Here is a 14,328-nt window from a genome sequence, read left to right as displayed (position 1 = left end):
TGAACCAAAGGTTAAAAATCAAATTTAAATGAAATAAAATAATAATAAAAATAAAATATTACTTTTCCATTAACATTGTTTTCCTTAATTGTGAGGAGTATATAAAATATTTATTAAGATAAGAGAAATCTAATTTGCTATGTGAAAAGTTACAATTATATTAAGATATTTATTTATTTATTTAAAATATTTTTTTATCAATTTAAAATAATAAATTAATTTTTTTAATAAATTATTTTATAGTTATCTAAATTAATTCTAACTTTCTTTTTTTTGTAAGCTGAGGCTAGATTCTATGTTTCTATCACTGGAAAAAAAATGAACAGTACATATCTAAATTAATTCTAACTTTCAAAATCATGAAAAAAAAAGTTAATTATATTAAACCAAATATAAAACAATGTAGCGTCTAAAACCCTAACACTAAAAACGAACTCATAAAAAGGTTAACTATATTAAACAGAATATCAAGTAATGCAGCGTCAAGAACCCTAACATCAAGAACGAACTTCCATCCTTTCGGAAGAAATTCAATGTATTTTTTTAACCAACAAATAAAATATTTAAATAAAGTTCTTGTATTTTTTTTTTTTTATCTATCCTACACTTATAAATTTCGAATTGGCTTGGAAGTACGTTACCATTAAGTTTTATATATTCTTATTTAAGTGAAACATGTATTCAATCTGCAATTAGATTTTTTAAATAAATTATAAAAGATTGAAACATGTATTAAATTTGTGTTTAGATTTTTAAAAAACAACAAAAATTATATATAGAAATAAAAGTAGTTTTAGAGTTGAGTGTAATTTTTTTTTATTTTATTTTTTTGAAATTGTTGAGTTTTATTTATAAAAAGAGGTTGGGCATGGCCAAACAACTTCTATTACAGTCAATCGAGAGATTTCTGTCTTTTTAGAATCCTCATATTTTGGCTTTTGTATCAGAGATTAGTTGTTGCTTTTTATTCTTTTGGAATCACTGAGTGTTCCTTGCTTTGCTCTTGGTTTCTAAATATCATGTCTTACATTTCCACTTTTCTTTGATGATTTGAAACTTGCCTGACTTAAAATAATTCCCGCATATATATTAATCCCAAATCCATTTAATACAAACCCGCATATATTAAACTATATTAATATATGTCTTGACCCCACCTCCATTATATCAAACTACTATTCCGTACCTAACCCCACGTCAAGGTTAAGACCCCTTCATATTCATCGCGCGATAACCGTCATATCTTCCCCCCTAGATTCGACACTTTTCGCGTCCCTCGTTGTCCGACGCTTAACACCTCAGAAGCACGCGAGATGGGCGGTTTTGTCCTGCCACGTGTCAATCCCTCAGGTACATCGCGTCCGATTGGGAAATACTGCCCAACAGCCAGAAGCGGTGCGATAAAAACCGCTTACCACTCCTCGCGTCATTAACACCCCACCATATTCAACACGTGATAATCGTCATATCTTCCCCTGGGCAGATCCGATGCTTATCGCATCCCTTGATGTTCGACCCTTAACACCTTAGAAGCGCATGAGATGGACGGTTTTGTCCTGCCACGCGTCAGTCCCTAAAGTACATTGCATCCATTTGAGAAGTACTGCCCAGTAGCCAAAACCGGTGCGATAAAGACAACTTACCACCCCCTGCGTCATTTAAAACCGTCCTCCGTTTGAATTCAATTATGCACCATGTTAAAACACTAAACCACTGATGGCCCATGTGATAAACCGTTTACTTGTCAACTCTATGCGATGTTAAACCATTATGCCACTTTCCCACTCTTTCTCATTAGTGGTTGTCAGCCTGTGCCAGAGCCTTGGTTCTGCATATTTCTTCTACATTCAATTGTGGATTTAGTGGATGTTATGATCTCTGAGATTTGCAATTTCATGGAGACAAGACTTATGCATAGGGATTTAGGCCCATTGCCTTGTCTAACCTGTCCTTGTTCAGCTCTCCTTTTATGTTAAGGAATTGGGTGCCTTTCAGCTTCTTCATCGTTCTTTACCAGCATACCTTGAGCTAGAAGACATCCTTTGTTAGCCATTATATCAGCTTCCTTGTTCAGAGTTCGCAGGACATGGTAGAATGAGCAGGAAGTGAAATTTTGAGTCATCTTTCTTATTCTTTCAAGGGTCTTGTTTAGAGCAGAGCTATTGAGTTGGTTGCCCGTGTTAAGGATTTTAATTAGGATTTCGAAGTCCCGGAAGATTTGAAGGTTTTCCCCTCTGTTCCTCTGAGCCAGTTGACACGCTTTGAGCAGTCCGAGAATCTCGGCCTGGTTGTTAGTGCTCTGTCCTAGGCCCCAACTGAAGTTGTCCTTTTTGTGCCCATTTGTGGAGTAAATTGTTCCTCCTACCCCTGATATCCCCGGGTTTCCTTTGGAGGCTCCATCAAAGAATATCATGACTTTGCCCTGATTTTTCCACCACTTTTTAAAGTCCGCCTCAGAGATCTGAAGCTGCCACTCTGGATTGTGGCTAGGTAGGGAGATATTCTTTTTTATGCTGACCCGTCTCAGGGATTCACCTAGCCAGCTGAGCTCTTCAGGGAGTAGGGAATTGTCAGGCTTATGAGGTCTATTTTCAAAAGTTTCTAGCAACAAAGCTTTGGCCTTGGCAGTCACTGAGTTGGTGGATTGAAGTTTGTTGTTGAAGATGGCTTCATTCCTTGCCAACCAGATTCCCCAACAGATATATTTTGGGATTGCATTCCAGATTTTAGTCCATGTTGATTTGCTTTTTAGAGTGTGAAGATAGCGTTCTTTCCATGTTACAAAGAGACTAACAACTAATGTCTACTAAGGGATTTGGGCGTTGAGCCCCATCATTGCTTGCAACCAGACTTCTTGAGAAAAGGGGCAGTCTATGAACAGGTGTTCAATCGTTTCCTGAGCCTTGCAACAGAGAGGGAATTTGTGGGGACCAATGATTCCTCTTTTCTCTAAGTTATCTCTAGTGAGGGTCCTGTAGTGTCCTATCTAGGGTGCTAGATTAGGCTATATTTATTATCAACCAGGATCAGTAAACTTCGAGGCGTGCGTCTACAATCTATAGACATAAAGGATTCCTAACTAAGTGTTCGTGATGGTAGGTTACAGAACTTCTTTACGGAAGGTTGAGGTATGCTCCCTATCACCTGGACACTCAGGTCACTCAATTCATCTACCTATTCTAAAAACACTGTGTATTACTTGAACCAAGATTTCGATCCCCTTACGAGGATGCTGTGCATAAAACCCCTGTTCAGTGAACACTCAACATTCAATGTTTATCATTCATGAAAGATTGAAATATATAAGCACACTTAAAATTCAAATATATGAGAAACAGGGTTCATGAAGATGCTCTTAAAAATAACGAAAGATCAGATCCCTTCCAGGATACAATTCAACGATCTCAGCGATGAGTCCTTCAAGCTACCATCATAAACATTACTCATACGAATTTCTAACTAAATCAACGAAAGCATAAATTGAACTCTAATCACTGTGCATACTATTGAATGTTCAGAAGTTGCAAATAAAATGAAATGACAGTATACCCGTTCCATGCAGGACCCGTCCGCGTTTCAAAGGTATACTGGACTGTGCTCAAGCAACTATAGAATCAACACAACCATGAAATCGTGACTGCAACTGTGTTTTTGGTATTAAGTTCAAAAGCTCTGTTTTCAAAACGATACAATGATAACCACTAACTGCCAACACATAACTGTGTTTACATATGTTTTTACAACGTTTACATTTCGGAATGAATGTACATTCGTGATGCGGTTGTTGTCGCTTTTGCTATGGCATAGTTTTTAAGTTGTTTCCATTCTGAACCAATTTCAAAAAGGAACAAACTAAATCGGTTTAGAACCCTATGTTGTTGTTGCTTTTGTCGCCAACATGTTGTGCTTTGACCGTCATTGACCGTGCCTTCAGGAGCGTTGGTTTTGCTGTAGGATAGGTGTTCGTCCATGCTTGTACATTCTATTTTTCATCCCTACCCTTTGCTTTAGCTTTGTTGTCATGCCATATGTCAAACAATAAACCAATTACAGGATGTTGCAACTTCCTGAAGTCTTTTTATAAAAAATCCTTAATTCTTTAACATAAAACTCATAAATCAATTCTAATGTATTTAACAACTATAATACTGTTAACTAATCAATTTCAAGGGGTCTAAGAGATGTATGAAGGAAAAAGGTAGGCAAACAATGTGTTTGAAGAGGAAAAAGGAGGTCAAGGAATGGTACCAACAGGTCCTTTTGTGCATGAGAATCCAGTAGAAGAAGTTGAATTTTGGGAGTCCAAATGGGTCCCAAGCATGTTGCCAAAGCTTTGTAGTGTGGATCTGATGTTGTTGTTCTTGTAGAGCTGCAAAGCCCAACCATGCTGAGTAAGCTTTGGTCTTCCCCCAGCCCCACTTGTCCCTCGAATGGAGATGCACGGGAACCAAACCATAGAGTTTATCTAGTAATTGATGGAGTCGAGGGAGCATCCAGTCAGGGCGGCGGTGGAGGGCCGAATTACTCCAGTTCCCTATTGAATCCCAAGTGCATATGTCAGCAAGTTTGTGGATACCTTTTTGGATGAGCCAGTTATGCAAGTCTGCTATTTCCGGTGCAAGATTTAAGGGTTGGAGGCCCATGATATTGTCTTCCCACAATCTAATTCTTTTCCCATTTCCTGGTATTCTGTAGAGCTGATCTTTAAAGAACTTCCAACCTTGGCTGCACAACTTCCACAACGTGGTTCCTTTGTGGGAAGCTCCTTCTTCCATATTCTTTATTGAGAGTCTGTGCAGATATTTTTTAATTAGAACTTGACTTACAGGGTGTCTTTGATTTGAGAAGATTTTCCAGAGGATCTTACCTCCCATTGCCAAATTGGCCAACCCAGGATCTCTTACTTGTAGTCCACCTTCAGATATTGGCCTTTTCACTATGTCCCAACTTACTATATGATTTTATTTTTTTGGTTCCCCTTTCCTCCTTGCCATAGAAAATTTTGAATCAGCTTTGCTAGCTATTCGATGATCATTTTTGGAGCTAAAAGGAACGAAGCCTGGTAGATAGGAAGGGATGAGAGAACTGACTTGACCAGAGTGAGCTTCCCGGCTGTGGTAAGCCATTGTCTGCCCCAAGCAGTCATTTTTGCCTTGATTTTGCTGATAATTTCCATCCAATGAGGGGCCTTACTGGTACCCAAGGTTAAAGGTAGGCCAAGATACTTGAATTTTTCCCAAGAGACATAGCCGGTGAAGCCCAGGGCTTGGGCAATCCTGAGTATAGTTTGTTGGTCTACCACCCAGCCGTACACTACACTTTTCCTCTTGTTGACCATAGCTCCAGAGACTCTGCAGAAGCTTTGGATTACTCCATTGAAGGCTCTTGCTATTTTAATGGAGGCTCCTCCCATAAGGATAGAGTCATTGACGAACAGAGCATGATTGATTGGAGTTGTTTCAATTATCGTCATGATGCCAGGAAGTGTCCCATTGAGCTTCTCAGCTGTGAGCTTTCGGCTTAGAGAGTCTGCCATCAGAATATACAGGAAGGGGGACAAAGGGCAGCCTTTCCTGATTCCCCTTGAAGCTTTGAAGTATTTTGTAGGCTTGCCATTTACTAGAGGGGCTATCCAAGGTTATCCAATTCATGCTTTAATCAATTTTACAAATTCAAAACTAAAACCAAATGCAGAAAGAACTTGGAGGAGGAAAGATTGCCTTACTTGATTGAAGGAGTTCGCCATGTCCGGCTTGATGAGCATACCTTTCTCTTTGCGTTGATGGCTAGAATGGATGATTTCCTACACCAGTATCACATTGTCTAGGATATGCCTACCTTTGACAAACCCTCCTTGGTTGGGTGAGATGAGTTTTTCCAGCAAAGGCTTTATTCTATTTGCAAGTAACTTGGTGAGAATTTTGTAGGACGCATTACATAGCGAGATTGCCCTGAATCTGTTGAATGCCTCTAGTTTGGCTTCTTTGGGAATTAGAGCTAGGAAGGTGGAGTTTGTGCTTCCTCCCACTTTGGCTTTTCGGAGGAAGCCTTTGATCATTCGGTACAAATCAACCTTGATGATGTCCCAACAGATTCTATAAAAGTGTATAAAGAATCCATCAGGTGCTGGGGCTTTGTCTGGTTCCATCTTCCATATGACATTGCTAACTTTGTCTTCAACGAATGGCTTCAGGAAAGTTGCGTTGTCCTCCTCGTTAACCATCCTTGGAACGTACTTGAGGAAGTCATGAGCTTCCTCTTCATCCTCCGCACCTTCTTCTTTGAACAGCTACTGAAAAATGAGAGGTTGTCGCCTCTTTTATCAGAGTTGTACCTTTGAGAACAACCCCATTTGGCAAGGTGATTTCAGCAATGTGGTTTCTAGAAATGCGAGTTCGAATTTGCTTGTGGAAGAAGGCTGTATTTTTGTCTCCAGACGTAAGCCATAGATTGCGTGACTTGAGCCTCAAGTATTCTTCCTCCTCTTTGAATGTCTGGAGGGTGTTGATTTGGTGTTCTTGATCGCTATGAATTTCTGCGTTGGTAATGTCTTGCATCTCCAGGCCCATTTGCAGATCCAACAGTTGCTTTGTGCTCTGTTTTCGTTGGGTAGTGGGAGAATCTGTGGGATTTTTTATCCATTGTTTCAAAGTTGTTTTGGTGGCTTTTATCTTTTGCTCCCAAACATAGTTGGGTAATCCAAGAACATGGATGGACCATGCCTTATTCACTGTATCCATAAACCCTTCTTTGTTTTCCCATAGTGGGCTGAACCGAAAAGGGATTGGCCCCAGGTTTTCTTCTTCTTCCAGTAGAAGGAGGATGGGTTTATGGTCTGAATTCCACTTTGGCAGAATTTTTGTGGAAATGATAATCTTCTCGGAGAGGAAGGAACTCTGAAGAAGGAATCTATCCAGCCTGGCTGATATGTGCTCCTCCCCTATTCTGTTATTTGTCCATGTGTAAAGCCCTTTTTTTGGCTTGAAGTCCAATAAATCCCATTGTTGAATCAGGTTTTCCACTAAGGGAAGAAAGCAGTCCCTGCTGCTGGTTCCTCCTCTTTTTTCCTTTGGGTCAAGGATTAGATTGAAGTCTCCCGCAATAATTATATTCTTGAGGGAGTATGCTTCTAGAAAATCAGTAAGAGTTTGCGAGCATTTTTCCTTTTCTGCATAGAGGACATGTACATAGAGATTAAAGAGAGCAAAGTTTGTCTTGCTTGAGAGGTGTCAGAGTTCGTTGTAAATCCAATGATGCGTCTAAAAGGAGCTCTCAAGGTGAAACTTGTCAGCCTCCCATAGAGTGACTATCCTGCCTCATGTACCTCTGGCACTTATCGCTTTTCCATATTTTGTTTTCCATTTTACTTTGTTGAGTTCCAAAAGGGCTTCACCTTCTATTTTAGTCTCTTGGAGCATGAGGATCTCGGGGAGTTATGATTTCAATAGGCTCTTGATTGCTTCAGCTTTTGATGGATTCCCCAATCCTCTGCAATTCCAAGAGACTAATCGCATTATTTACTGGCAAGGGTTGGGGCAGCACCTCCCTTGGGAGGCCTAGTTCTAGTATTTTTGTCGATAGACATCTCTATAGTGGCCTGGCTACCTTGCATTTTTTGCCTCTCTGCTTCTTCTTCTTTGGCTTCTCTGTGAGATTTACTCCCCACTCTTTTCGAGGGCCTCTCAGTTGTTTCATCTTCAGATAATCCTGATATCTCTAGGGTCTTCTTCCTTGTCATATCTACATAGGTTGGGGAGCTAGAGGCCCCTTTTGGGTTTCGATTTGGAGAGAGATTGTTTCCTCTTGCCTTTTGTTTTCTTCCATGTTGTTAGCCTGTTGTTCAATCTCTTTATCTGCTGGATCTTGGAGTTTTTATGGTGTTATGAGTATTTCAAAGCGATTTGTTGGTATGTCTGCTCTTGGCGGGACTGAGCTTCCTTCTGCTTGGGCTTCAGGAGGAGCACCCCTCCTAGTGGACAAGGCTTTCCCTTTGTTCCTGTTGCTCTGCTTAGTTGTTCCTGATTTCTAAACCTGAGTCCATTGATCTCCTTTCTCCTTCTCAGCTCCATCCTCTGATTTCTTTTTACAGTGCTTGGCAAAATGCCCATAGCCATGGCAGTGCCAACATTTAAATGGGAGTTTCTCATAGTCTAGCACTTGTATGTGTGTCCAGTTAACCACTGTGAGTTTAATAGCTTCAGGTAGACCTTCCTCTGGGTCTACTTCTACACAAATTCTCGCATAAGAGTATTGATCTCTTCTTTCTACTCAATCAATGTATTTACGAAGTTTATTGCCTATGGTTTCTAAGGATTTAGAGGTCTAGCAATGCAGAGGTAGATGGGGCAATTGCACCCAGATCGAAACAGCCGAGGGCACATCTTGAGTCAGATCGAACTCTGGTGTCCATTGATTCAGATACAGACCCTGAGGCCCCATGAAATACGAGCCATTTCTGAATATGAGGTTCTTGTCTTCTGTTGCTTCAAATACAAATACAAAGAAGCCTTTGTCGACGAAATGGATTTTTATTCCTTCCTTGACCAGGGATCACCAGTTCCTTTGCACCTAGGCATCTACAACTTTAGGTGAGGGCCATAAGCCTGTGAATTGTCCAATAAGCCCTCGTTCTATTAGGTTTAATGTCGCTTTGCAGGGTTCTTCAGTCGACAGAGCAATTGTGGGGATGGATTCCATTTTTTTACAAACTTCTGCTGGTTTTTGGTTGCTGGCCGTTTATTGCATGCTGTAACTAGATCCCAAAATGCAGCTAACTCAGGTGGAAAGGGTGGATCGATTTCGTGGCCCCCTCCTAGGGCCATGGCTCTGGAGCTGCGCGCAGTTTCATGGTTGACTGTGGCCCCTCACGCACTCCCCGGGCTTCCTCCTACCGACTCAAAGGTTGTTTCAGGCTCTCGCTATCTGGTTCCCAACCACTTCCTAGTGAAGCTTTCAATCACAAACTTATCTCGCAAAAATTTCTATCAAGTTATCTCAAACTTTGAATGTAGCATTGTAGCTTAATTACTTGACGTCCTTTGGGTTTAAGAGCCATTTTGTTGAGTGTAAAAATTTAAATCTAAATTTATATATAGAAATAAAAGTAGTTTCAGAGTTGAGAGTTGTGTAAATGGTCAATATCAATGCTTTTTTATTTTGTTAATTGGATATGAATAAAGTGATATTTGATGTTTTTTTATTTTGTTAGTTGGATGAGAATAAAGTGATATTTGATGGACAAGTTAAGAAAACAGTGAATTAATATTGCCTTACTATATGGTGATTAATATTATTCAATGCTAAGCAATAATCTTTTCAAAAATGATATTCAATGGAGAGGACCAGTGAGCCAATGACTAGCTTACTTCATGGTGCTTAATATTCTCACTCAGCGAATATTAAGCACTATGCACTAAGACAACCATTGAGTCATTGGCTCGCTAGTTTTCCATCCTCTCTATTGATTATTACTTTATTCTCATCAATAATCAAAATACAAAAACAACTAATAAACCATTAATTTACTGCATGGTGATTAATATTTACAAATAAATAATACAAATAGAATAAAACAGAAATCCAGACATTACTACCATGCTATCGGGAAAGAAATGTATTATGGCAGGTGTAACCAGCTAAAAAAAATGGTTAAACAAATCAGTTTTGTCTTTGTTAATCCTTTTAATAAAATGTTTAAACAAATATGCTCAATCATTTTAATCCTTTTATAGTCCATAAATATAAATAGGAAATCGACAAGAAAGTAAGTGAATATATCAATTTATAGTCCATAAATATAAATAAAATATAAATAGGAAATCGACAAGAAAGTACGTGAATATATCAACCAAATTCAACCATATCAAAGCAGAAAAACAAAAGTGTTTTTGTCATGACGTTATCAAACTCCATCTATGTGTCGCACATCTAGCATACCAAATTCAAGTGCTCTCAGGTGTCGCTCATCTCGTATACCCAATTTAAATGCTCTAGTTATTATTCAAGTCGGTGCATAAGAGTATTCTGGCGATCCAGACATCCTTACAATTGGGTTTCCACTGCGCTGTGCACCCCGCCTTGGTACAAATTGTTGGGAGTTCTGGTAGTCCTGATTCGATTCTTAGTGCAAAAGTGATTCCTGTTAGTTGCACTGTTGAAGATGATGCAGGGAAAGGACGTGTTGGATTTGGCTAAAAGAGTAGCCAAGCGAAGATGGTTTGTACTGTTTGTGTCCTTCCTTATTATGTCATGTTTTGGTGGCACCTACATATTTGGGGTATACTCACGTAATCAAAACAACCATGGGCTATGGCAAGAGCACTCTGGACAACTTGGGATTTTTCAAGGATCTGGGTGCTAATGTTGGGATTGTCTCAGGTCTCGTCAATGAAGTCTGCCCTACATGGGTTGTTGTTGGAATTGGAGCCATCATGAATATCGGTGGGTATTCATTGGTATGGTTAACGAATTGCCAAGACCAGGTTAAGGCAGATGTATGTGTATATGATCATTGGAGCTAATTCTCAAGCATTTGCCAACACAGGACCTATGGTTACCTGTGTCAAGAGTTTTCTGCAAAGCCGAGGAGTTGACCTGGGGATTATGAAAGGATTTGTATGTCTAAGTGGAGCAATGTTTACTCAGATATATCATGCAGTTTATGGAAATAGTGCCAGTGGATCTGCTGGTGTCATTTTGTTGCTCCCCTCGTTGCCCATTGCAGTTTCTCTGATTGTTATGTTTATAGTTCGTCCCACAAAACAGACTACATAGAAGAATGAGCTAAAGTGATTTTACCATTTTATATGCATAACAATGGGATTGGCGGGGTTTCTCATGGTTCTTATCGAATGTCTCAAAGAATTTTTCTGTTGCAGGCTACAAAATCGTGGTTACAATTATCATGATTCTCCTTTCATTTCCTCTTGTGATTATTGCTAAGGTAGAGATGGACAAAAAGCAACAACAGATTTCCACCCATAGCTCAACCGTAGAAATTGAAGTAACAGATTATGCCAAAATGACGGCACGTACAAAAGAAAATGAAGAGAAGAAAACCCAAACCCAACATTTACCCAAGGAAGAAAAGTGAGATCTTGCCTTCGATCACGTATTGTGAAATTGTTCAAAGACCCCAAGAAAGGAGACGATTTTACAATTCCTCAAGTTTTAGTGAGCATCGATATGTTGATCATGTTTGTAGCCGCTACTTGCGAGATTGGATCAACTCTGACTGCCATTGATAATATGGGACAGATTGGGAAAGCTCTTGGTTACACTCACCAGAATTTAAGCACCTTTGTTTCTCTTATTAGCATATGGAATTGTCTAGGCCGCGTTGTTGCTGGATTTTTATCGGAAATTCTTCTCCACAAGTATGGATTTCCCAGGCCGCTGATGATGACAATAGTTTTATTTATTGCTTGCATTGGGCATCTTTTCATAGCATTCGCTCTTCCTGGTTCTTTGTACGTTGCATCCATCATAATTGGACTTTGTTTTGGATCTCAATGGCCTCTTTTGTTTGTTGTCGTCTCAGAGCTTTTTGGTCTCAAGTATTATGCTACTCTCCATAATCTTGGAGCAGTGGCAAGTCCCTTGGGAGCTTGGAGCAGTGGCAAGTCCCTTGGGAGCTTATCTTCTGTCTGTGAGAGTTGTGGGATACTTGTACGACCGAGAAGCAAGAAGGCAGTGTGTTGCTCTCCATAATTGTAAAGAGATTACTTGCACTGGACAAGAATGCTTCCGGCTTTCGTTTATCATTATGACGCTCGTGACCTTTTTTGGAGCTTTGATTTCTGGCATTCTTGTTTTGAGAACGAGGAAATTCTACAAAACTGATATATATGCCAAGTTTCGTGAACCAGAAAACTCAGCGCCATTCTAATTCGATAATCAGAGGAATGTACAGATGACCAATGTTGAAATCCAAAGAGCGACAATATAGCTTGTTAGGGGTAATTGTGGATTAACACTTTTACCATGATTAAGAATTTTAATTCGAGATTTCTTGTCAATGAAGTGAAACTTAGAGGTTGTTCAACAAAAGTTGCTTTGTGTTGATTTAGATTCATATTAACTCAGGTTGATGCTCATGAGAATAACTAGAATGCATCAACCAACTTCATCCGCTCCAAGCTCTGGTGTTTGAGTGTCAGCTTCATCCGATGGAACTGCAATGGTCTTTGACCTGTACGCATTTGGATGATCGAATGAACACATGTCATTTAATTAATATTAAAACCTAACCTGATCTTGAGGGCTCTGCTCCAAACTTTTCAGCGTAGGACTCTGCTCTGATGATGGAGAGAGGGTGTCGACAATTATGGCAGAGCCATCTCGGCATATTTAAAGTTTTCCGGCATGCTGGTTGACAAGCAAACGAAGAAAACAGTGGAAAATCAAAGTACCTGATTAACGGTGGAAAACCAAAGTAGGAGCAACAACTGTAACAGTGGAAAACCAAAGTAGTATCGATAACTGTACAGTGGAAATAACGGGTACGGTGGAAAACAATGGTAGTTTAACTGATTCAAAAGAGACACTTTCGATGTAATTATATAAGGTGAACACATTTAAGGTTGCATTTAGTTGAAAAGTATGTAATGTTTATATGTTGACTTAAAATTCCAACCGTGTGTAACATAACTGGTTGAGTATGAAAGGTTTGTTTACATTTTAGTATTAAATATTAATTATATTAATTAATAATTAATGAAAGGGTTTATTAATTGTCTTTCTATAATATTAAATATTTTTCCAATGTGTACTTTGTTTTTTTAGTTTTATATATTTTTGTTAGTTTAAAATAATAATATTGAATATTTTCTAGTTGTGTATTTTGTTTTTAAGTTGTATATACTTCTTTTAGTTTAAAAGGTTTGTTCTTTGGAAAGAGGATGAAATGGTTTAAACAAAAGTTTTAAAGAAAAAACAAAATTTTATTTATTTATTTTTATTTATTTTATTTTAATTTTAATTTTATTTTTATAGATTTTATGTGTAAATGAAAAGATTATAAGTTATAAATTTATTTTTATGATGTAAAGAATAACTAGTGCATCTATATAAATTAAATGGCTAGTAAATGTTGATAGGTATTAATTTGTAATAAGCATAAAAACATTTAGGAGTTACAAGGGGAGAGGGATTCTTCTAAATCTCGAAGGAATAATTATAGACGAATTTTCATGGGATCTTGACAGGAAAACTAACAATCATGCTTAGACTTATAGAATTTTCTTGGGACTAACAATAGCTCAACATCGAAGTATCAAGGACATTACCCTTTTCGGAGACTCCTACCTAACTATTCGACACTTAAGAACAAATACTCCTCCAAAAGATAATATGCTAAGTTTGTTGTTCCATCGTATCAAAGATATCCTTTGTTCATTCTCTAGCTCCCCCTCCTTCCATATTCTTAGAATCCTCAATAGTGAAACAGATCTTGCTAATAAGGCATGCCTTTTGGCAAGAGAGCAATAAAAAATCAATGGTATCACTGGTCACATTATCGTCCCCTAAAGGAGCCCATGATTGATCTATGTAATCATAACTTAAACTTGTGTTCATATCCAACTATAGTGCCAATATACAAATCTCTTTTATCCTCCCCCAATCATGTGCGCTCCCTCGTCTTTTATCCCCTCCCCTTCCTCCTAACTCCTTGTATGATCATAAAGCATAAATGTGATGAGGATTATCTTGCAAATGATTATGTTTGAAGCCTTGTTCTAGCCCAATGTGGCATACTTTGAGCGTCATCTGCATGCAATCATGTCGCATTTATTGGCACTTGTGTCACCCCCTTTCACCCTTCAGCGAAATCCTTTGGTTTATCACAACAACATATCTAGCAGCGTACCTCATTTATTTGTACTGAGGAATATTAGACTAGAATGGAATACAAAGTTCGTGGCATATGAGGAAGGTGTCTTCTCAGTTAGTTAGGTGATGATTACTCCATCTCGGGACCCTGGATTACATGAAGTGAGCTTGCAAAATCGTACAGGGTCATTTGATGGTAGAAAGAACAAATTGAGGAGTGGAGGCCTTGTTTTCTTCATTCTTTGTGAGTTGGGTTGGTTATGGTTTAGCCACCCTCTGAGAATTAGGCGACGTAAAGTTTTGTTTGCAAAGGTGGTGTTCAGTTGGGATAAGTGGAAGCTCAAGGATGAGCTGCAAGTAGCTACTCAAGTATTCTTTTGCAGTGAAATTTGTTCAAGATTAAAGCACCACTGCAGTTAGGAAATGTGGCATCTCGCTCTCTCTAGCTCAGAGGTAACTGCGTCCATCCTCTTCTTAATTGGTTTTTGTGCGCACTTG

General features: G+C 38.8%; 1 pseudogene; it reads left to right on the top strand.

The window, feature by feature from the left end:
• Nucleotides 1-10,162: 10,162 nt before the first annotated feature.
• Nucleotides 10,163-11,947, top strand: LOC149240223 (protein NUCLEAR FUSION DEFECTIVE 4-like; annotated as a pseudogene).
• Nucleotides 11,948-14,328: the final 2,381 nt, after the last annotated feature.

The sequence above is a fragment of the Pinus tabuliformis genome, chromosome 8, assembly GCF_031772625.1.
Source record: "Pinus tabuliformis cultivar Carrire ecotype Pingquan chromosome 8, CPIR1, whole genome shotgun sequence".
Classification (NCBI taxonomy): Eukaryota; Viridiplantae; Streptophyta; class Pinopsida; order Pinales; family Pinaceae; genus Pinus; species Pinus tabuliformis.
Note: the sequence above shows the minus strand (reverse complement) of the source record. Positions and strands in the feature narration are given on the sequence as shown.